We start from the raw sequence: 24,925 nt of genomic DNA, 5'->3' as shown, positions 1-24,925 counted from the left end.
TGTTTACACAACGCGTGGACCTCTACAAGGTGTTGCATCTCCTGCGGTTGCAGGGGAAAGTACCTGGGGAGCGGGTGGGATGTTGACCAGGGAGTTGCGGAGGAGACAGTCTCTGCGGAAAGCAGAAAGGGGTGGAGATGGGAAGATGTGGCCAGTAGTGGGATCCCATTGGAGGTGGATGAAATGTTGGAGGATTATATGCTGTATGCGATGGCTGATGGGGTGGAAGATGAGGACAAGGGGGACTCTGTCATTGTTACGAATGGGGGGAGGGGGAGCAAGAGCAGAGCTGCGGGATATGAAGGAGACCCGAGTGAGAGCCTCATCTATAATGGAAGGGCATAAAGAATGAGGGCATCTCCGATGACCTGGTAAAAGCTAGATGTCAAAGCTAGACTAGTCCCTTCATCCCGCATTTGGTCCATATCCCTCCAAACTGTCCTATCCATGTACCTGTCTAACTGTTTCTTAAATGGTGGGATAGTCCCTGCCTCGACTATCTCCTCTAGCAGCTTGTTCCATACACCCACCACCCTTTGTGTGAAAAAGTTACACCTTAGATCCCTATTAAATCTTTTCCCCTTCACCTATGTCCTCTATTTCCCGATTCACCTATTCAGGGCAAGAGACTGTGCAGCTACCTGATCTATTCCTCTCATGACCTTAAACACCTCTATAAGATCACCCCTCATCCTCCTGTGCTCCAAAGAATAGAGTCCCAGCCTACTCAACATCTCCCTATCTCTCAGACCCTCTAGTCCTGGCAACATCCTTGTTAGTCGTCTCTGTACTCTTTCCAGCTCAACAACATCTTTCCTATAACACGGTGCCCAGAACTGAACACAATACTCTAAACGCAGCCTCACCAAGGTCTTATGCAACTGCAACATGACCTCTTAAATTCTATACTCAATACTCTGGCTGATGAAGGCCAATGTGCCAAAAGCCTTTTTGACCACCCCATCTACCTGCGACTCCACCTTCAATGAACCATGCACCTGCACTCTTAGATCTCTCTGCTCCACAACATTACCCAGAGCCCTACCATTCACCGTGTTAGACTTCCCAAAATGCAACACCTCACATTTCCCTGTATTAAATTCCATCAACCATTCCTCAGCCCACCTGGCCAATCGATCAAGATCCTGCTGCAGTTTTCCACAACCATCTTTACTACCTGCAAATCTTTTTGCAGTCCAGAAATCTTTCCTTCTTAAATTTATTCAATACCATGGCTCTTTGTGGTAGCAAAATTCACAGCTTCATCATCTCAGAGCAAAGAAATTTCTCATCTCAGTCCTAATGTGTTACATCGTACCCAGAGACTGCGGCCAATCATTCTTGTCAACATATGTAGGGAATTCTACAGTCAATGCACCTGTTGAATGAATCACCCTGTAACTAATCAACTGTGAGCCAATTGATGAAGAGTAGATCTGGAACTATCCCTTTTTTAATTCATAGAGATAAATACATCAGATATGAGGGAAATAAGCATGCAAAGCAGCCACTAAATTATACAGAGTATTTATTGTGCTTTACAACCACAATCCATATTATGCAATTATCCACAAACTGGATCAATCCAAAACAAATATACTATTATTTAATTTATTGGGGCCAGCACACAAAGAATCTCAATGCTCTGGCACTGTTTTAAGGCTCTTTTATTGAAATGATGTGCAATATTTCAAATCCGAGCCATTTATTGTTCAATTTAACAATTTTAACACAAAAAAATGACTAAGTTATCAGGATTAGACTGGATAAGCAATTATTTTGTTTAAAAATATTTAAAAGGAGAGTTTTCCAAAACACACAATTGCACACAACAATGACCCAGAATTTGGAGATGAAACAAGAGTGAAACTGTCCACACTCACGATCACAGCCTTGTGATGCTTACACTATTCCCTGCTGTTTTCAGGCATGGAATTTAATGTAGAACTATAATGGTTTCCATTAACTGTAACACTCACCTCTTTCACAGAATAAGATCATGCACACTTTCCAGATGTCGTTCACATTGAATTAGAATTACAAATTGCAACTTTGGACACTCCACTTTCAACCAATGAAAACTTTAAACCTTGTTGAATAGAGTCAAACTCAAAGAGCACGGAAACAGGTCCTTCAGCCCAACTCATCCATGCCCATCAAGTTGCTGCATCTAAGCTCGTCCCATTTGGCCCAGATTCCTCCAAATCTTTCCTATTTACATACGTCCAAGTACCTTTTAAACATTGTGTAACTAAGTTTTTAAACAGCATCCCAATTCCAACTACCTATCATTAGGCCCCAAAATGAATGATAACGGTTATAGTTGCAAATGAGTGGGTGCCCATTTAAACAACAAAAAAAATCTTCTTTTAGGAAACTTGTGAAACCTTTACTCCAAGTGCTGTAGAGGTCATATCATGAATTCACATAAGGGTGTGATACAGAGATACATACAGAGATGCAGAGATACAGCGCAGAAACGGGCCGTTTGGCCCACCAAGTCTGTGTCGACCATCGATCACCCCGTACACTAGCACTATCCAACACACTAGGGACAATTTACAATTCTTAGCAAAGCCAATTAACCTATAAACCTGTTTGTCTTTGGAGTGTGGGAGGAAACTGGAGCAACCGGGGAAAACCCACGCAGTTCTGGGGAGTACAGACAGCACCCGTGGTCAGGATCGAACCCGGGTCTCTGGCGCTGCAAGGCCGCATGTCTAATGCTGCATCACTGTGTGGTGGGCACAACTTTGGATTCTGGGGTTCTGGATTCTGAGGATTCCACAGATTATGCAAGGTCATAGCTGCTGTGATCTTATTGAACGGCAGAGCAAACTCGAGGGATTGAACGGCCTACTGCGATTTAAAAATTGATGAGTCTTAAAAGATCAAAAAAATATTTTCTGCAGTTTCTACCATGTCTCAATCTTCACTCTCCTATCTTCAAAAAAGACAAAATAGCATGCTATTTCTTTCATTATTTTGCAACATAAAAAGATTGCCATTTAGCCATCTTGACTACGTTGGGCCCTGTTACCTATTCTCTCACATGTGTCCATTAACTTCCCCCTGTTGCTCGTCACCCAGATGGTGCCTGACCTGCTGAATCACTGGTTGCAGCCTCACAGCTCCAGCAGCCTGAATTCAATCCTACCCTCCAGTGCAGCCAGTGTGGAATTTGAATGTTCTCCCTGTGACCGCAAGTGTTTCTTCCATGTGCTCCAGTTTCACTGGCAGAATGCACAAACTCAGTACAGACACCACCCAAGTTTAGAGGTATAGCATAGAAACAGGCCATTCAGCCCATCGAGTCCATGCCGCCCAGCTATCCCCATAGACTAGTTCTACCCTTCACACCAGGGTCAATTTCCAAAAGCTATTTACTGCACATCCTTGAAATGTGGGAAGTAACTGGAACACCCAGATAAAATCCACACGGTCATCGGGAAAAGATACAAATGTGCAGGCATCACCCGTAGTCAGGATCGAACCCAGGTCTCTGGCGCAACTCTACTGCTGCTCCGCCCCTAGTTAAACCTGGAGCTGCTCCACCCCTAGTTAAACCTGGAGCTGGAGTGTGATGCAGCAGCATTACCTGCTGTGCTACCCTCTCTGATTTTTACTTCTTGTTGTACAGTGTAAAAATTCTTCAATTTAATAGGCTGGCCAATTACTTAATTGTTGCTGGGCGCAACAGAAATGTCATGAGTGGCGTCAGATTCTAAGTTACTTTGGAAAGGGATAATTAACACAATAGAGTCCATTACATCTTTGAAAATAAAACCACCCAGCAGACGCCAGAAAGATGAAATAAAAAAACAAAGTGCTATGAACACTCAGCAGGTCCGGCAGCATCTAGAGAGAAAAGCAGAGTTAATGTTTCAGGTTGCAAACCATTTATCTGAACTCAAAAAAGTGACTATTTATTCTTTCTGCAGATGCTGCCTGACCTGCTGAACCTTTGCAGGCCATTTTGCTGGTGGCCAGCAATGTTTGCCACTGACTGCAAAATCTAGACCGTAGTTCCTATTTTCACCTTGTGGTCTTGCTCCCAAAATGGTAAATGCTTTAATCAAGTCAAGTCAAGTCAATTACTTTAGCTTCATCATACTCCAAAGTCAAGTAGTACAGAGTTGTCTGCGTTGAGGTAAAAGGATTTAGACAAGCATGGTGATATTAGAGCAGGAGAAAAGAGTAATTACCATCACAATTAATCCCGATTGCACCCGTTTGATATTTGCTGTAAAAGGTGAACCGATTTGAACGTTGAGAGATGAAAATCCGCTTGAATAGAAAATTCCACCTTTCTTCCTTGGTTATGGAGCCTGACACCTGTGGTCAGAAGTTACTAGAGAATATTCTAAAGTATAAGATATCATGTGGCGGGCCGAGCCACTTTGGTTTCGAACCTTCATTTGTCGGGCTCAAACTCTCGGGTGGACTGGGCATGATCTGGGCCGATCAATCATGGGTTCCTCGGGTGGTGGGCCGTCGTGTGTGAGCAGAGAACAAAGCAATGGCAGTTAGAATTTGAACTGGGGCATGTGCGCGTGAGCGACGGGACTATCGGTTATTTCTTAAACGGAGTGTTTACACACCGCGTGGACCTCTACAATACATGCATTTTGATGGACAATAGTTGATTAGGGATAGTCAGCATGGTTTTGTACTGATTGAGTTTTTTTGAAGATGTGACCAAAAAGGTTGATGAGGGCACAGCTGCAGACGTAAAAGCGGATTTCAGCAAGGCATTTGACAAGGTTCCGTATGTTAGGCTGCTCTGGACGGTTAGATTGCATGGGATCAAAGGAGAGATAGCTATATGGATAGAAATTTGACTTTTCGGAAGGAAGCAGAGGGTGATGGTGGAAGGTTGTTCTTCTGACTGGAGGCTTGTGACTGGTGGTGTGGTTCAGGGTTCAGTGGTGGGTCCAGTGTTGTTTGTCATCTATATCAGTGATTTGGATGAGAACGTACTTGGCATGATTTGCAAGTTTGCAGATGACACTAAAGCAGGGTGGTACTGTGGATAGTGAAAATGGTTGTGAAAAATTGAAGCGGGATCTTGATCAGTTAGCCAAATGGGCTGAGGAATGGTTGATAGAATTTACTACACAGAAATGTGAAGTTTTGCATTTTGGGATGCCTAACATGGGCAGGACTTACACTGTGCGTGGTAGGGGTCTGGGGAGCAGTAGGATCTAGGATTTCAGGTACATAGTTCCTTGAAAACAGGTAGATAGGATGGTTAAAAAGGCTTTCGGATGGAAAGGGTCCAAAGAAGATTTACAAGGATATTGCCAGGACTCGAGGGCCTGAGCTATAGGGAGAGGTTATAGAACAATCCAGGACTGTATTCCTTGGAGTGCTGGAGGATGAGGGGTGATCTTATAGAGGTGTACAAAATCATGAGAGGAATAGATCAGGTAAATGCATAAAGCCTTTTGCTGAGTTGGGGAATCGAGAATCAGAGGACATAGATTTTAGGTGAGGGGGAAAGAATTTAATGGCAGCCCAAGGAACAACTTTTATTTTTACATAAAGGGTGGTGGGTGTATGGAACTAATTGCTGGAGAAGGTAGTTGGGGCAAGTACTATCGCAATTTTTAAGAAGCATTTAGACTGGTACGTGGATAGGATAGGTTTAGAGGGTGTTGGGGAAAAAGCAGGCAGGCAGGTGGTCTACTGAGTTCCTCCAGCAGTTTGTATTTTGCTCAAGTCTCCGACATCAGCAGCCTCTTGTGCCTTATCAATACCAATCAGGTTCACTAATCTTTGCCTAGTCTGGCTATAAGGGACGCCTGACCCACTAAAGTGGTCACACTCATCTCTGTCCTTAGTTCAGGACCTCTTAGGGTAGGCAACAAATTCTCACTATTCACCATAATCTCATCCCATGAGCAGATTTTTTTTAAATGGACAAAATATTTTTTAATCCTGCAGAAAATGTCAAGAAGTTAACTTGTTCAATAATGTAACCTCTTGCATTCCCTTCTGTTAAAGAAGCTGCATCACGAGTGATTACATGTTACATTGCACAATGATTAGCACTAATCCCACAAAAAATGTCCAATTTCAAAGCCGGTGCAGTTGCATACACAATGTATTTACTTTTCATTTCCAAGCATTTACACTTCCCATGCATCAATATGAATAGAGGGAGCTGCTTATGGAAATGCGAGCTATGACCATTTTAAAATTGGGGTAACACCCCAAGATTGAAGAGGGGGTAGGGAGAGGGAAGGGATTTCCAAAGACATTACTCTGGTCCCAAGTTGGAATAGTGTTCATCTCACCAGACTGCCCTGGGAGTAACCAATAATAAATGACTTCAAAACCATGTAAATCTATTTCCACTATGTCATTTGGCCCTTATTTGATTTGGAAATTGCTTGAGAAAAAGGGCGAATCTCCATTGACAGTGTGCAGTTGAATTTCTACATTGGTGTGAACGACTGGAAATGGTTGCAACCACATTCCAATCTGGATTAGGGGAAATTAATGATCAAACAGGATTAACTGGCCAAATTTTTATGCAAACCTACTTCAAATTATCTCACACCTGATCTGATACCACCAGGAGGCGCCACACGATGGCTGCTTCGCCTCCAGTCTGTCTGTCCTTTTCAAACTCTTTGTTATTTTTAGTGTGTTTTTAAAGTTTGTTCTCTGGTTTGTTTTATGTGGGGGGGGGGGGGTAATTTTTCAATCTCTTACCTTGCCGGAGATGCGATTGTTTTCCAGATCGTATCTCTGGTCGCTCTGAAGCAACCTAACATCACGTAGCTGGAGGTCTTGCCTGGGACTGACCTTGAGCCTCTGCGGGGGCGTGGACTTATCATCTGAGCTGATCCCTTGTCTGGGATCGACGCTGCAACGCGGCCTGCGGACTTAACATCAAGGAGCTCGCAGTCTCGGATTGAGACCGGTCGGGAGCTCCAAGCTGCACGAGGTTCGACTGGTCCCGACCCGGGGTAGATCACCGGCACGGAGCAGCTGAAATCCGCCCCTTCTCTCCCTTCTCTTCCCCCCCCCCCCCCCCCCCCGATGCAGGAGCTTGATCGCCCCGACGAGGAAGGCCCGCTGCCGGCTACGGGAGTCCAGATCGTCCCGTCAACGGAGCAACGGAGTCTCCCGACCGCGGGTGAACAAAGGGAGAGATTGAACTTTTTTTCGCCTTCCACCACAGTGAGGAATGTGGAGGAGTCACTGTGGTGGATGTTCATGTTAAAATGTATTTTGCGTGTCCTGTTGCTTTTTATTTTTATGACTGTTTGGCAAATGACATTCCTCGTATGTTGCAAAACATACTTGGCTAATAAAGTATCATTGTGATTGTGATTATTGTGAGTGATATTAAAATCTTACTTGGAGGGGGTGTAATAATTAAAATTCAATATCACTTCAAAGCCCTTCTGAACAGTGATTAGGCTTGCACTGTAAAATCTGAACCTTGGCTTGTGGGCTTCATTCGTGACAATGAAATAACTTTAAATATTGGGATGAAAACAATAACATTTGGAAACAAATGTCAGGGCCAGGAACATTTGCAGGCTAACTTTGTAACTTAGTATGTTGCTATGATTTAATAAGTACTTTTGCAAACACATGACAACAAAGAGAATAGTTGCAAGATGGTAGTGAAAAAGGAGAACAAGAACAACTACCATCTGCAGGTAAATTGGATATAGGTGTAGGATTTGGCAAAAAATATCTTCAAAATTCATAAATGCAGCCTAGAGCACTGACATTGATTTTAGAGGAGGTGGATGGACAAGGTGATATCCACTCTCAGAAACAGGGTAGTCTGTAAAGACACAAGGTACCTCGATTCATAACTCTCCCTTTAAACTTGCCCACGGCCAGCCTTTCCCAGCCACAGGAATCTCAGCAGGTAAAAGGAGACAGACAGTATTGATAATTTCTTTTACTGTATGGCCTGCAGTGATTATTTTACACATCCATTCTAGGCCCACGCTTGTCAAGGGCAAGTCCAAACCTTTTCAACGCAGCAAATGAGTTTCAAGACATGTTCAGCCATTGTGCTGGGGAAAAATAAAGCCTCAAGCTCTCTCAGCACCAATGGGTACAGGCATCCTTTTGTTTTTAAATGTCACCCCATTTCACATCAAGGGAGATTTCCTCCTTTCTCCTCGAGGGATTGCTAGTCACAAGGCCTAGAGATCAGACAAGATCTCAAGCCTTTCAACGTTGCAACTAATCAGCACATGATGTTTTAAAATGGAACATGGCTTGTCTTTGTCCACGGCCGTCTTGCTGATCTATACCGAGTGCCATCCAGGGAGACTCCCCGATGGGAGAATATAAAGGAAATGCAGAGCGAGGTCTTTACGATGGCAAGCATGTTATAACTGGAGAGGTGCAAGGGAAATAACAGGAAATCTAATCAAGTTGCTCAAGTTTTGAAGTTAGACTATAGACAATAGGTGCAGGAGTAGGCCATATATTCTAATTAGTGTTACACATAAGCACAGTGTACACTCAGGCTCTTGAACCTCATGCAATATCCCGTCTGAAGGGGCCGTGGTGGCAGAGAATCACAATATTCAAGTGACTGGACGAGCACTTGAATTAGCCACACACAAAAGGCTAAGTGCCAGTCAGCTTGCCTGTCCCACGGACCATTAATGTCTCTATCACCTATGTCCATGTGCTCAACATTCTGGCAAGAACCTTATTTGGACCAAATTTACGAGTCTTTATCCCGATCCCACTTCTTTTCCAGCTTTCTTCCCCCCTCCTCCTCTCCCCCCCAACAATCTGTCTAAAGAAGGGTCCTAACCTGAAACCTTGCCTATTCTCCAGAAACGCTGCCTGACCCACTGAGTTATTCCTGCACTTTGTCCATTTTGTTTCGTAAACCAGCATCTGCTGTTCCTTGTGTCTACTCTGCCTTAGATGAATATTGTGACTTCGAGTAAATCAGAAGCTCAGAGGGACATGAGGAGCAAAAATAATTACTGGAAATCATGGGAAACACCATCTATTTTTTTAAAATCGAAGGCAACACCGACAAGGCCCGATTTATTACTTATCCCTGTTGTTTACCAGACCATTTCAGAAACAACCACATTGGGAGGGAATTATTCATTAATCAGACTGAATAAGGATGGCAGATTTCCGGCCTAGTAGGACGATGGTGAATTATTGAAACCTGCTGTTTTGACGACAAGATTATTAATCTGAATTTAAATTCCACAGCTGCCGAATGTGTTGGTTCAAACATCTCAAGGTCTGGGGCAATAATTCAGCTTATGTGCAACCAGTGTGCAACCACCCATACAGTCATACACTTTCCTGACTTAGAGTCATGGAATCATACAGTATGGAAACAGGCCTTTTGGCCCAACCCATCCATGCTCACCAACATGTCAATCTGAGCTAGTCCCATTTGACTGCGCTTGACCCAGATCTTTCTCGACCTTTTATTCATGAACATGTCTAAATGTTTTTTTCATCTAATTGCACTTTGTTCTATCACTTCCTCTAACAGCAAGACAGACACAAAATGTTGGAGTAACTCAGTGGGACAGACAGCATCTCTGGAGGGAAGGAATTGGTGGCGTTTCGGGTCGAGACCCTTCTTCAGACTAGTCAAGGGAGCAGCGAGAGAGGACGTTGCAGGTCTCCCTCCCTTCTCCATCCAAAAAGGGCCCAGACCCAAAACATCCTCTGCCCATTCCCTCCACAGATGCTGCTTGACTGCTGAGTTCCACCAGCACCTTGTTTTATTGCTCAATATTCTTGCATCTGCAGTCTCTTATGTCTTCACAGTTTTTCTGAAGCTGATGCCCCCAGTTCTAGATTCCACAGTCAGGGAAAACATCTTCCCTGTAGAATCTATCAAACCCTTTAAGTTTTAATCTCTTTTATCGTCTGGTCAACATCATATAATAGATGTTCTCCTGCATCTCACTGTAAAAATTATCATCGCAATTCAATAGCATGACATCAAAAGACACGTTTGATTAAGCGGAGGCATGCTGGTTGTCAAAATCCACATGCAAATTATTTTATGCTTTTAATATTTGAATTCACTACATAGGATGACACCAAACAGGGATGAGGAAATGCCCAAGTACAAAAGGTACTGCATTGCAATAGATTTCCTGCATGTCCATTAAACATATTAAATGTTCAACCAGGCACAATACATTTTGACTTGTATCGGACAAGTTTTCCTTGTGATGCAAGAATTTTCTTCCACGTTCATCATTAGGAATTATACAGAAAGGGAGACCAATTCACTGGATGAATTTAAAAGAGAGTTAGCTAGAGCTCTAGGGGCTAGTGGAATCAAGCAATATGGGAAGAAGGCAGGCACAGGTTAATGATTGTAGATGCACGGGCTCCTGTGGTGAGCTTGCTACGCCAGGTTGGACGGTCCAGAGCAAGAGACTCCCAAGTGCCGAGTTTGATGTCCAAGTCTTTGAGGGCACTTTGAGGCAGTTCTTAAACCGTTTCTTCTGTCCTCCTACTGAGCGCTTGCCCTGACAGAAGCTGTTTTGGCAGTCGACTCTCGGGCATTCTGATGACATGGCCTGCCCATCTGGCTTGGGCTTTCCGTAGGAGGGTGTGGACGCTGGGGATTCCGGCCCGTTCCATGACCTCTGTGTCGGATATTTTGTCCTGCCACCTGATGTGAAGAAGTCTGCCTAGGCAGCACAAGTGAAAGTGGTTGAGCTGTTTGGCATGTCTGCTGTAGACAGTCCAGGGCTCACTGGCATAGAGAAGAGTGGTGAGTACCACTGCACGGTAGACCTTCAGCTTGGTGGTAAGGCCGAGTCCTCTCCGCTCCCAAACATTCTCACGGAGTTGCCCAAAGGCAGCGCTGGCCTTGACAATCCTGTTGTTGACCTCAGCATCAATGTTCACCACTCGCGAGAGTGTACTACCCAGATAGGTAAAGCTGTCGACTACAGTTTACAAACATGTTGAAAATTAATAAGGTCAAGGGTCATGAGTCAAGAGGGTTTTATTCTGGATTCTGGATTTAGTGTTGTCCAATGAACCAGATTTAATAAGGGAACTTATTAGGGAACTGGAGGTAGTGACCATAATATGACTGGTTTTAATCTGCAATTTGAGAGGGAGAAGGTTAAACCAGGAATGTCAGTGTTGGGGTTGAATAAAGGGGACCATGAAGGCATGAGAGAGGAGCTGGCCAAGGTCGAATGGAAAAGGATCCGAGCAGGAATGACAGCAGGAATTTCTGGGCATAATCCAGAAGATGCAGGATCATTTCATTCCAAAGAGGAAGAAAGATTCTAAGGGGAGAAAGAGGCAACCGTGGCTGACAAGGGAAGTTAGAGATGGAATAAAACTAAAGGAAAAGATGTATAAGATAGCAAAGAGTAGTGGGAAGCAAGAAGAGTGGGCAACTTTCAAAGGACAACAGAAGATAGCAAAAAGGGCAATACGGACTGAAAAGATGAGGTACGAAGCGAAGCTGGCCAAGAATATAAATTAAGAGAAAAAGATTAGTAAAGACAAATGTGGGTCCCTTGAAGGCAGATTATTATGGGTAACAAGGAAATGGCAGAAGAGTTGAACAGGTACTTCGGATCTGTCTTCACTAAGGAAGGCACAAACAATCTCCCAGATGTGCTAGTGGACAGAGGATCAAGGGAGGCAGAGGAACTGAAAGAAATTTGCATTAGGCGAGAAATAGTATTGGGCAGACTGATGGGAGTGAAGGCTGATAAATCCCCAGGGCCTGATGGTCTGAATCCCAGGGTACTCAAGGAGGTGGCTCAAGAAATTGTACACGCATTGGTGATCATTTTCCAATGTTCAATAGATTCAGGATCAGTTCATGTGGATTGGAGGGTAGCTAATGTTATCCCACTTTTCAAGAAAGAAGCGAGAGAGAAAACGGGGAATTATAGTTAGCTTGACGTCGGAAGTGGGGAAGATGCTGGAGTCAATTATTAAAGAGGTAATAACAGCACATTTGGATGGCTGTAGAAGGATTGGCCCAAGTCAGCATGGATTTATAAAGGGGAAATCCTGCTTGACTAATCTTCTGGAATTTTTTGAGGATAGTGACAAGTAAAATGGTTGAAGAAGAGCCAGTGGATGTAGTGTATCTAGACTTTCAGAAAGCCTTTGATAAGGTACCACACAGGGGGTTGGTGAGCAAAATTAGAGCACATGGTACTGGTGGTAGGGTATTGACATGGATAGAGAATTGGTTGGCAGACAGGAAGCAAAGAGTAGGAATAAACGGGTCCTTTTCAGAATGGCAGGCAGTGGCGAGTGGAGTGCCGCAAGGCTCGGTGCTGGTGCCGCAACTATTTACAATGTATATTAATGATTTGGATGATGGAATTAGAAGTAACACTAGCAAGTTTGCGGATGACACAAAGCTGGGTGGCAGTGTGAACTGTGAAGAGGATGTTAAGAAGTTGCAGGGTGACTTGGACAGGTTGAGTGAGTGGGCAGATGCATGGCAGATACAGTATAATGTAGATAAATGTGAGGTTATCCTCTTTGGCAGCAAAAATAAGGAGGCAGATTAGATAAAGGGGAAGTGCAAGAGACCTTGGTGTCCTTGTACACCAGTCATTGAAAGTAAGCGTGCAGGTACAGCAGGCAGTGAAGAAAGCTAATGGCATGTTGGCCATCATAACGAGAGGATTTGAGAACAGGAGCAAAGAAGTCCTTCTGCAGTTGTACAGGGCCCTGGTGAGACCACATCTGGAGTATTGTGTGCAGTTTTGGTCTCCTAATTTGAGGAAGGACGTCCTTGCTATTGAGGCAATGCAGCATAGTCTCACGAGGTTAACCCCTGGGATGAAGGGACTGTCATGAGGAAAGACTGGGCTTGTATTCACTGGAGTTTAGAAGGATGAGAGGGGATCTTATAGAGATGTATAAAATTATAAAAGGGCTACACAAGCTAGATGCAGGAAAAATGTTCCCAATGTTGGGGGAATCCAGAACTAGGGGACACGGTCTATGAATAAAGGGGAGGCCATTTAAAACTGAGGTGAGAAGAAACTTTTTCATCTAGAGTTGTGAATTTGTGGAATTCTCTGCCACAGAAGGCAGTGGAGGCCAATTCACTGGATGAATTTAAAAGAGAGTTAGCTGGAGCTCTAGGGGCTAGTGGAATCAAGGAATATGGGAAGAAGGCAGGCACAGGTTACTGATTGTAGATGATCAGCCATGATCACAATGAATGGCGGTGCTGGCTCAAAGGGCCAAATGACCTCCTCCTGCACCTATTTTCTATGTTTCTATTGTCATATGTCCCAGATACAACAATGACATTCTTACTTGCAGCAACACAACCGAATATGTAAACATAGTACACTGTAAACGATATAATAAAGTCCAAATCTACTTTAATATGTCATACTACATTTTTAATATTGGAGAAAGTAATCATCAGCTCCATCAAGCTTGCATGACAGAGTCTAACAGCAGGGCTGTGACAAAATACGGAAACAATGCTGTGGTTTGCTTCATGGGTTGGACTTTGTAGCTTGGCCACAAAGATCACCTCCGGAGACATGGCAAGCATGCAGAAAGCTTTAGCTGAAAGGCAACAAGTAACTAGTCAGGCAAAACCTGTCTAGACACTGCTAATCAAACATGAATCGGATGAAAGTAGAATGCGATTTTGCAGGTGTGATTAATTTTCTAAAAATTTAAATGTGTTAAAAACAAGATGAAGCAGCTGTTCTTAAACCTTCTGGGTTTAGTTGACTCTGCAAGAGGTCTCATTCAATAACAGTAATTATGTAAATCCTTCATTTTTCTGATTACGTTCTGTGTTAGTTGCAACTTCCTTTAAAAAAAAATAACGTGAATTCTTTAAGATTAAAAAGTGTATTATGATAAAACAGTTAATAGATATATTGGGTTTGTATCCATGAAATCTCGTGGAAGCAGCAACTGGGCTTTCAGGGAATTACAGGCATCGTTGATAAAATTGCAGAGATCAGCACTTTACAGTTTTGCTTTGCTCTCATAGCCTATCCCTTTAAACCCCAGATAGCCTCATTCAATGGTAGATTGAAAATGTTACATTCACCAACTCCTCAATCCTCACTCGAGAGGGAGGGAGCCATTTTGTTGAATTAAGTTCTTGCACTTTTAAGGCACCACAAAAGACAATGTACCAAATTTGGAAACAACCTGCTGAACTTATCCCACTAAAGGTGGTGCCATGCCCCACAGAGAAGCAAAAAGGAAGAAGCACTGTTTATTCAATGAAATTGATTTCCAGGAACTGGGACTGATCAACACTGCCTTAAAACTTTGGTTTCAAAATGAGCAGCCAAAATGCAATCAGAATCGGAAATGAAGCTTTGAACGACATATGATCACCAAAGTACCAGTTATTCAAGTGCGTTCAAAGAACCTTCATTAAATTTCTACTTATTTATTGCTTAAACCCTAAACCACATAAATAATCACAGAGAAAACTAGAACAGTATTTGCACAGTTTAGCAAATAAAGGCTCATTCACATCAAGGACATAAGAACACTTTCCAGTACGTCAACTGTAAATTATGCATTTGGAATGAAACCTTTTATAATCTTAAATAAACCTGCATATAATCTTATAGTACGGAACATCACAACTAGGGCAGCACAATGGTACAGCAGTGGAGTTGCTGCCTTACAGAGCCAGAGACATGGGTTCAATCCTGACCATTGCTGCTGTCTCTACAGAGTTTGTACATTCTCCGTGACCAAAGTGGGTTTTCTCTGGGTGCTCTGGTTTCCTCCCACATTCCAAAGATGTGCAGGTTTGTAGGTTAATTGGTTTCTATAAAATTGTCCCTAGTGTGTAGGATAGAACTAGAGTATGGGTTATCATTGGTCGTTGTGGACTCAGTGGACCGAAGGGCCAGTTTCCACGCTGAATCTCTAAACTAAAATTTCTGACTGATTAATTAGTTTTCCGAAAGAAGTATTATGCGTGGATAATAATGACTACGAAGTAGGAATAAAATTATTAAATTCCAAACTTGCTTCAGATTATCTAAATTAACCAAAAAGGTATCTGCCTTTAAATTTGATCTAATTTTATTGGACTGCAGTAATGCAGCACTTAATCTCTGTACATCTACTCACAGGCAGAGGCTAAAACATATTTCATTCATTGATAACTCACGTGGACCAGAGCCTAAAATTAAAATTCTCCTTTCGACCTGTGGTAGAAATCTCAAAGAATGCTCAAAATGTTTTTATCTCCCAAGTTTAGATTTAATAGCTGCTACTTGCCACATTTCCCATTCTTCACACGATATAGTGGGACTGAATGGTGGACTTTTGAATTATTCTCATTATGATCAAAATCTTCTCTCTCCTCCCCCATCCAACTAAAGGAAAGAAACATTTTCTTGCAACAATAAACTTCCACTTAAGTTATCCAGCTGAGAACCGGCAAAAGACACTCTCTCCCTCTCCATGGGGATGCCTGTCAGAAATGAAATGTGAATTCCACCCCTCTAGCTGAAAGTCTAGAAACTTTATCATTAAAGCTGAGAACGAACCACAATGTCCTGACTTAAATATCTTTTGGTCGATCTTTCCCATGTAGCACAGTTGAGATAACAAATGCTACTGTCTTAATAAAATTTGTTCTCATTTGGGTTGCAATTGAATAAGTCTTGAATTGAAGTACATAAATTGCATGAATAATATTATCTTATACAATACAAGAGAAGGATTTTCATAAATGGTACACTTTCCCTAGTTTTGAATCATTGCAAGTACTTTTAAGTGACAAATTAGAAAACAGTCAGACAAAAATATCTGAATGTTAAAATATTTTAGGTTTATAGTACTTGAAATTACTGAAGCAATCAGACCCAACCATATTGTTTAAACATGGAGGAGTAAATAAACTTGGTGCAAATAATTATAGTTAATTCTATTTTAGACATGTTCAGAAGACAATGAAAACAAATTGTTAAAATGTTTGTAAAGATGAAAGTAGAAATAGTAAGGAAACGGAACCCTTCCACAGCACACATCAGGATCAGATGAGCTAAATAACTTCACTTCCAATCCACTTTAGAGAAGACTGGTGTGGACAACCTGCTACACGTACAGTCCAACACCAGATAGTTCCACTTTCTTTTCTTAAGAAGTTTAAACATTGACATACTCCTTGAAATCTGCCTGAAGATAACAGTGGGAAAGGCACAGTCAGATTGGTGGGTATCCTTGATGATAGGTGCAGTCTTCCTGAGACAGGGTTTCATTGCATGCTTTTGGTGGTGTGGAGGGGCTGTAACTCTAAGGATCACACTGCGTCCACCACTCCCCAAGGCCCCTTTCATTCCTTTGCATTGGAATTGCCGTGCCAGGCTATGTTGCAACTATTTGTGATACTTTCTACAGTGCATTGTAGAAGTTTGTTAGCGTGTACGGAGACATGCTGAATGCCTTGAAACTTCTAAGAAAAATAAAAACGCTGTCATGCCTTCATCTTGATTACATCTATGTGCTGCGTCTAGGACAGATCACCTGAGGTGTTAATGCCTAGGAATCTGAAGCTGCTAACTCTCCACAGCAATGAAAACTGGTGCATGGTCTCCCACTGTAATGTCATTGCCCACTCACGTTTGAGAACCAATAGTCTGGGCTAACATGGAACACCACACTACATTTGCCATACTTTCAGGGGGCTGCTCTTTGCCGGTGTCACAAAGCTCAAGGATAGGGAAGACACTGAAGGACAGCAGTAAGTATTGGTTCCCAAGTCCCAGTCACCCATGTTCTGTTCTCAAGTCAAAACAGCCTGCGTGGAGTTTGCACACTCTTTAGTCGGGTTGGTTTCCATCGGGTTACCTTCCAAATCCTAAAGCTGTGCAAATTGGTGGAGCTGCGATAAATGATCACTTGAAGGTGCGTGACAGGACAATTGAAGGTCCACTATTCTTTTCATATCACTAGTACCCAAAGATGACTTCAATATCAAGAGGTAGTTTATAGCTTACAAGAGTCTGCTCTTCAAGTTAATAAACAATATCTCTCCACTTTTCTACACAGGCCCTTCAGTTCATTATTCACAGATTGTCTGGAAGCTTGAAACACTTTGTACTGTGATGACAACTTGACTTTCAACATTTGAGAAGGAAAATGAATGTTAAAGCAAAGAACAGAAGGAAAGCAGGAAGCTGGTGGATGTGTGCAAGTGCCAATGTTCATACAGCAAGTCACAGTAGAAAAAGATGTGAACCCATCTGAAATCTGAACACGTTGGGTTGTTTTCAGTAGAAATTATTGTGCTGATGTTCAAGCCAATAAATGTCCTAAATTATGAAAGACTCCCATTGCAGACAAAAGATGTTTTCATTTGTAGAGGAAGGAACTGCATGCAGATGCTGGTTTACAGCGAAGATAGACACAAAATGCTGGAGTAACACAGTGGGACAGGCAGTATCTCTGGATAGAAGGAAAGGGTGACGTTTCGGGTCGAGACCCTTCTTTAGAGATGTCGAGATGGCAGTGTGCTGCGCAGAAAATCGAAAATATAATCACTAATCTTCCATGAAATTCTGTATGCCGGAGAGCTGTGTAGGTTCAGTATTTCAAGTCAGAGATCGAAAGAATTTAAGACATTAAGAGAATCAAGGAATACGGGATCAGTGCAGGAATGTGCAGCTAAAAGAACAGCCATAATCCACTTGAGCAGTGGATCAGACCCATGAGAATTGAATGCCCAAAATTCAAGAGTTTCTGAATTCTGCTGAACCCTGAATTCTGCTGAACCCATTCAGCAGAATGCACAATCTGCCAATAAACAAGAGAGTGGAGGCAAGTGACATAGAAACAGTTGAGGGTGTGGGGAGGTTGGGGGAGGGGGGGGGGGGGGGGGAGGGGTTGTTAAGGGTTGTGATAGATAACCACACGTGTGGAAGGGAGAAGGCCTAGCTGTGAGAGTTAATTTTAGAATGATGAGAAGGGTTGGGTGTGACGAGAAAGGCTCAAATAAACCAGATTGTGTTAAAATATAATTGTTTTTAAAAAACCGAATGAAATAAAGCTGCAGATCTTATTAAACCATCTTTTGTTGCTGTCTTTACTAAAAAATGTTTAACTTGCCTATTATGAAATAGGCAACCATTTGGTTCACCATGTCCATGCCAGCTCCCAGCATTTCCATTCCTATTTCTCCTCCCTTTAGCGGTTTCTCTACAATGTATTCTCTCCTACACACCCCTTAAATCTCCTTTCATCCTTTTGCCATTGACCTACACTAAGACATTATTTACCATTCACCATTGTTGCCCTCTGTAGTAATAGTTTGCTGACACTCCTTGCTTCAGCCTGCCAAGAGACAAGTAATAGGATTAGATTATAACGGAGAGGGGGGATTGTATGGTGGGCTAACACTGAAATTAATCAGAATAAGTGCAACAAAAATCAATAAAATTGTGCTTTACAAACAAAACAAACCAGCATGAGACAAAGCTGCAGTTGGACGATAGTGGGTCCTTGCGGGCAATGTTCAACATTGCATTGAAGTGTTGATCTGATTACACACAAGCTTCTAGCCAAGAGAGAGGCATCATAAACCAAACCTACACTGCTGATCTGCATTTTGGGTAATGAATGGGTGGTGAACAGCACTGGAACAGAACACAAGAACAAGATGGATCTGATAAATGCTGGCAAGCGAACAGAGTTAGTCTTTGCTCTGCTAGCCTACATTATCGTACATTACTGGAACACAACTCCACAAATGAAGGATTGCAGTTCATAGAAAAATCTGACAGACATAATTAGTACTTAACTTGAAATCAGTGCCGTGGAAAAGGGAGTGTGGTGGTAAATGTAACAGAAAAAGTCTTCAGGATCGATCTTTATGGATTGTTATATTTATGGGTTTATCAGAATTTCCCACTTTCTGCTGTTCATTGTTTAACTATCTGATTCAAAGCTGTATTGGTTTATACTCCTGAATCAGAGAATCTCACAGCGGTCTATTCAGCCCATCATGTTGGTTCTAGGACTTTGATCAGTTAAGTGCCATTGAGTCGGTGTTGACACCCGATTAGCTCATGCCAGCTGATCTTTTACCAACTAAAGACGCATGTTTGCAGAGGGCTAAACAGTCCCACTCCCTTGGCCTTTTCAGTATGGCCAACAAACATATTCTTTTCTTGTAAAGTTCCAGTTCTCTTTTGAAATCTGCTTCCAGGCACCTCCCATGCAGCACCAACACAACCATTTATGTTTTCTTTTTAAATAAAAGTTTCTTGGAAAAAGCACTCTTGCCATTTGAAACACATCAACATTCTTTGGAGGTATTCTGCCAACAGAACCATAAATAATTTTGGGAGCGGCACAGTGGTAGAGTTGCTGCATTACAGCGCCAGAGACCTGGGTTCAATCCTGACCACGAGTGCTAACTGTACTCTGTGACCGTGTGGGGTTTCTCTGGGTGTTCCGGTTTCCTCCCACATCCCAAAGACTTTCAGGTTTGTAACTGAATTGGCTTCAGTAAAATTGTCCTTAGTATGTAGGATAGAACTAATGTATGGGGATCGCTGGTCGGTGTGGACTCAGTGGGCCCAAGGGACCGTATCCCTAAAACAAAAACATATTATAACTAGAGACACCTTTGTCTTATCTACCCAACTGAACCATAAATAATGAAGAAGGGTCTCGACTCAAAACGTCACCTATTGAGTCTGAAGAAGGGTCTCGACTGGAAACGTCACCCATTCCTTCTCTCCAGAGATGCTGCCTGTCCCGCCGAGTTACTCCAGCTTTTTGTGTCTATCTTCGGTTTAAACCAGCATCTGCAGTTCCTTCTTACACATAAATAATTAAGAGTTAACAAGCGTATGGGAGACTGGCAGGATGGATTTTCTGGCAGCTTTGAGGATAAAGGCTTCTATTGCAGGGTGGAAATGGGGGAATCTTTTCTCCTCTACACCCCACCCCCCGTCATCCGAGCCATAATAATCAGGTGTTTAATCAAGCTGTGCAGAGGTGGAAGTGTTGAGTAGACTCACTCGCCGAGAGTCAATGAGGCTGACTGGTAGCCACTCTTGCCATGTCTGCTCTCTCTGCCATCTCTATTAATTTCCAACCTGCAGACAGTTCAGGTTATGAAGTTCTCAGGAAAGTAACCCCATCTTTATCTGGGGCCTTGCTACAACCATCCTCGTTCCTCTAATCACTATTTGACTGACTTACGTAAAGTTACAGTTATAATTCACAAGTATCTATTTTTAACCAGCTAAAACATCAAAGTAGGAAAGATAAAATAATAAAGGGAAAGGCAGTAGTATGATGGAATACTGGCATTTATTTGGCTTATTATTATTATTACATATACCAAGTTAGTGAAAACCTTTGTAAAGATGCTGGCTATACCAAATAATAGACATAAAGTGCTGAAGTAACTCAGGCGGCATCTCTAGAGGAAAAGGGTAGGTGTTGTTTCGGGTCGGGTCCCTTCTTCAGACTCGTAGAAGGGTCTGAAGAAGGGTCCCGACCTAAGATGTCACCTGTCCTTTTCCTCCAGAGATGCTGCCTGACCCGCTGAGTTGCTCCAGCACTCTGTGTCTATCTTTAGTGAAAACCTGTTTGCCTGCTTTCTAGTCAAATGATACCTTGAGTATAATCAAACCATGCACAATTATAGCAGGTAGTGCAAAGAGAAAATAAGTAAGAGTGCAGAATATAATGTTACAGCTTAGAGAAAGTGCAGTTAAAAAAAGGTGAAAGGACCACAATAATTTCCTTTGCCTCTCTGTTTGTCTGGATAAATAGACAATAGACAATAGGTGCAGGAGCAGGCCATTCGGCCCTTCGAGCCAGCAACACCATTCAATGTGATCATGGCTGATCATTCCCAATCAGTACCCCGTTCCTGCCTTCTCCTCATACCCCCCTGACTCCGCTATCCATAAGAGCTCTATCAAGCTCTCTCTTGAATGCATTCAGAGAATTGGCCTCCACTGCCTTCTGAGGCAGAGAATTCCACAGATTTACAACTCTCCGACTGAAAAAGTTTTTCCTTATCTCCGTTCTAAATGCCTACCCCTTATTCTTAAACTGTGGCTCCTGGTTCTGGACTCCCCCAACATTGGAAACATGTTTCCTGCCTCTAACGTGTCCAACCCCTTAATAATCTTATATGTTTCGATAAGATCCCCTCTCATCCTTCTAAATTCCAGTGTATACAAGCCTAGTCGCTCCAGTCTTTCAACATACGACAGTCCCGCCATTCCGGGAATTAACCTAGTAAACCTATGCTGCATGCCGTCAATAGCAAGAATATCCTTCCTCAAATTTGGAGACCAAAACTGCACACAGTACTCCAGGTGCGGTCTCACTAGGGCCCTGTACAACTGCAGAAGGACATCTTTGCTCCTATAACCAACTCCTCTTGTTATGAAGGCCAACATTCCATTAGCTTTCTTCACTGCCTGTTGTACCTGCATGCTTCCTTTCAGTGACTGATGCACTAAGACACCCAGATCTCGTTGTACGTCCCCTTTTCCTAACTTGACACAGCTGCAGTGATCCTCAAGAAGCTTGGTACCATCCAGCACAAGGCAGCATGGTTGATCGGCACCTCATCTTTCATCCTAACCGTGCATTCACTCCACCACTGGTGCTGCAGCGACCTCTCTCCAGGATAGACATCCCTGTCTCGCCCAAGCTTCCCCACACCTGCATCCTCCGCCACCAAAGACACACAGCATCCCAACATGGGAATACAGCTGCACTCTTTCATCAATGTCCAAATCTGGGCATTCCCTCCCCAAAGACATCTTCACCAGAAAGTCTGCAGTCAAGAGAGCAGCTCACCACCACCTCCTCAAAGGGCTATTTGGAACAGGCTAGTCTTGCCAGCAATATTATTTACCAAGTCAGGAAATATATATTTTTTAAAGCTAGCAGCAATTAAAACTTCCACACCTAACACGTGATATGCCTGGGTGTCTGGGGCAAGAAACTATTTTCGGATCTTTTTTGAATGACTCAGTTCTACAGGTACTATAAACATCTAAACAACGATGTAATGAAAGATTAGAGGTGGTTTTTCATTCTAATTTAGTGAAGAAATAGCACATTTTAGAAATGCAGCTAGTGCAAGACAGCCACATGGTTTACAAAAGCAAACCCATGACTTGTACTAGAAAATATGATCCTCTTCTACACTCTTGCTCTCCTCATTCCAAATGCCTGCAAGCACTGGCAATTAATTATCTGCCCCCTCCCCCCCCCCCTCCCCCCTCCCTCCAACAATAAATAATGTACACGCTGTTGCTGGATGGGGCATATTGACAACTGCTCACCTCTCAGAGTGATCTGGTTTTTAAAATTAAGGATTTATTATCATATATAGTGAACATAGTGGCATCGCAGGTAGATAGGGTGGTCAAAAAGGCTTTCAGCACTGTGGCCTTCCATCAGTCACAGTATGGAATATAGAAGTTGGGGGATCATGTTGCAGTTATTTAAAATGTTGTTGAGGCCACATTTAGAGCATTGTGCTCAGTTTTGGGCACCATGTTATAGGAAAGATGTTATCAGGCTAGAAATGGCGCAGAGAAGATTTACACGGATGTTGCCAGGCCTGAGCTATAGGGAATGGTGATGAAGCCTCGCACTTTATTCTGTGGAGTGCAGGAGAATGATGGATGATCTTATAGAGGTGTACAAAATCTTGAAAGGAATGGATGGGTAAACGTGCAGAGTCTCTTGCCCAGAGTAGGGGAATCGGGAACCAGAGGACAAAGGGTTAAGGTGAGGGAGGAACCTGAAGGGTAACTTGTTTTTACACAAAGGGTGGTGGGTGGATGGAACGAGCTGCTGGAGACTTTTAAAGAACATTTGGACAAGTACATGGATAGGATAGGTGTAGAGGGATATGGGCCAAACGCAGGCAGGTGGGACAAGTGTTGATGGGACATGTTGGTTGGTGTGGGCAAGTTGGGCCAATGGGCCTATTTCCACACTATAGGACTCTATTCCATCCGCGATTTCAAAGTTTGCTGCGATTAGTCATAGAGTTGTGTAGCATAGAATTAATTAAAAAGGTAAAGGATTGGCTCTAGTCACAAGAAGCAAGATGCTCATAATGCATTGGCATCAGCTCCACGAGTCACCCCAGCCACTAAAAGCACCCCCTCTTTCACCACATTCAGTTATGATTGGACAGTCTACTTGATATGCTGCACAACTCAACACGGTTATGTTGGCATCATCTCCGTCCCTTGTGATTTCCAACAGAGAGAGCATCAGTGGCAATGTTATGGGACTTTTAACACTTTCCCTGGATTTGGAGATAGACAGATGGTCAAGGGCTGGTTTCGATGGGCTTGAAGAGCCCGTGGCTCTCATGTTATTTAATAGAATATCTTTCACATACATCAATAGAAGCAATTGCTTGTCAATTTACTAAGCAACTCTCTTAAGTGTTCTCATGCAGTGAAACTGGCAGTCTATGTTTGTAAAGAGATAATGGTGTATGATCACAGTGCAGAGGTTACGTGGAAAGTTACTTTCCAAGCCAGGTTCTTGTTTGAATTTAATTATATTATTTATATATTATGTCCCCAGGTTGGGCACCTATAACCCAGGGAGGGATTATATATACACAAATATATTTCTACATGCACAGGTCAATTGAAAACTAGCGCAGTGAAAAGTCATTTCTCTCCGTCTCTGCTAATGTTTCAGAGTTAACGTTTCAGGTCAGTGACTGGGATAAAGTCTAATAAAAAGTGCAGCTTGATCACAGGAGAGAGGAGAATATCAGCAATGTTTTAATTATTTTGTTACAAGCAAACACAAAGAACATCTCAGATCCAATCAATCATTTTCAAAGACTTCATTTTAATGGTAAATGGTAAAGCCAAGATCTGTGTTCATTACGAAAGCTTGTGGGGTTTTTAAACCAATGTTTTAGGGAATAAATCTTCCAATTCCACCCATGTGAAAAATCAGTAAAGAGCCTTGAGTGTTATTACCTCCAAAGGCTCAAGCCCTGGTAATTTCTGAATGGCTGCCCATCTGGAGCAAATTGGCTGCTTTAATTATATATTTTAATAGGTAATAGAAATCCGATTAAGGGGCATGACTTAATAATTTCACTGCAAGCAGGCATGCTCCGTCAAAGGAGGGGGTTTGGGGGAAAAATAAGATTATGCAAGGTTGATGTTCCAAAGAACAAAAATAAAAAATTAAAACCTTCTGCTTCAATTGAGTGTGCAGATTTAGCCAAATAGTTACACTAGCTTTGGCATTACATACAAATGCTTTTCTTTGGCGCTGCTTCCATTTTCTGCTGTGATTCTGAAACAGAATCAGCTAGTAGGCAGTTCAATTGGATTGAAGATAAACACAAAAAGCTGGAGTAACTCAGCAGGTCAGACAACGTCTCTGAAGAAAATAGGTGGCATTTCAGGTTGAGACCCTTCTTCAGACTCCACCAGTATAATTCCATCCATTCAATTAGATTACTGGCCTGTGGGTTAGGTAGTTCAAGAGATAAACACACACCTTTAGCCTAGTAATCAGAAGTGTGAAGGAATTCTTGCCTGCCTTTTACTACAATGCAAGACCAATTGAAGACTAAAGAAAATAAAACATTTTCCAGATTTAGCTAAAATTTCACCAACGTGTGGCTTAGAGATGAATTTACATTTTCTTTTGTTTGCTGTAAAGAGCTGTGAAGATTGTTTAAGCAAAACACAAGTACAGTTTTATACTTGTAACTCGTTTTTACCTAGCACACAGCTAACAATAGTTTATTCTCTTTATCACTGTTACTTTTGTGCATTTCTTTCATTAATTGGTTATATATCACTCTATAACACTGTCTATATTTCTCGTTTCCATTTCCCCTGACTCGCGGTCTGAAGAAAGTCTCGACCTGAAACATCACCTTTTCCTTTTCTCCAAA

The 24,925-nt window shown here is 42.5% G+C and overlaps 1 protein-coding gene across 3 annotated transcripts in view; it reads right to left on the bottom strand.

The window, feature by feature from the left end:
• The window catches only part of zhx2a (zinc fingers and homeoboxes 2a), a 71,644-nt gene that overhangs the window by 21,733 nt on the left and 24,986 nt on the right, over positions 1-24,925 (bottom strand). The window contains exon 1 of one of the 3 annotated variants that reach the window (XM_078397669.1): positions 19,680-19,732. The exons of the other annotated variants lie outside the window; for them this stretch is intronic. The gene's annotated coding sequence lies outside the window, so the exon portion shown is untranslated. Of the gene's footprint in view, positions 1-19,679; positions 19,733-24,925 lie in introns of those variants that run through there. 3 annotated transcript variants of the gene reach the window in all.

Source organism: Rhinoraja longicauda, chromosome 4, assembly GCF_053455715.1.
Source record: "Rhinoraja longicauda isolate Sanriku21f chromosome 4, sRhiLon1.1, whole genome shotgun sequence".
Classification (NCBI taxonomy): domain Eukaryota; kingdom Metazoa; phylum Chordata; class Chondrichthyes; order Rajiformes; family Arhynchobatidae; genus Rhinoraja; species Rhinoraja longicauda.
Note: the sequence above shows the minus strand (reverse complement) of the source record. Positions and strands in the feature narration are given on the sequence as shown.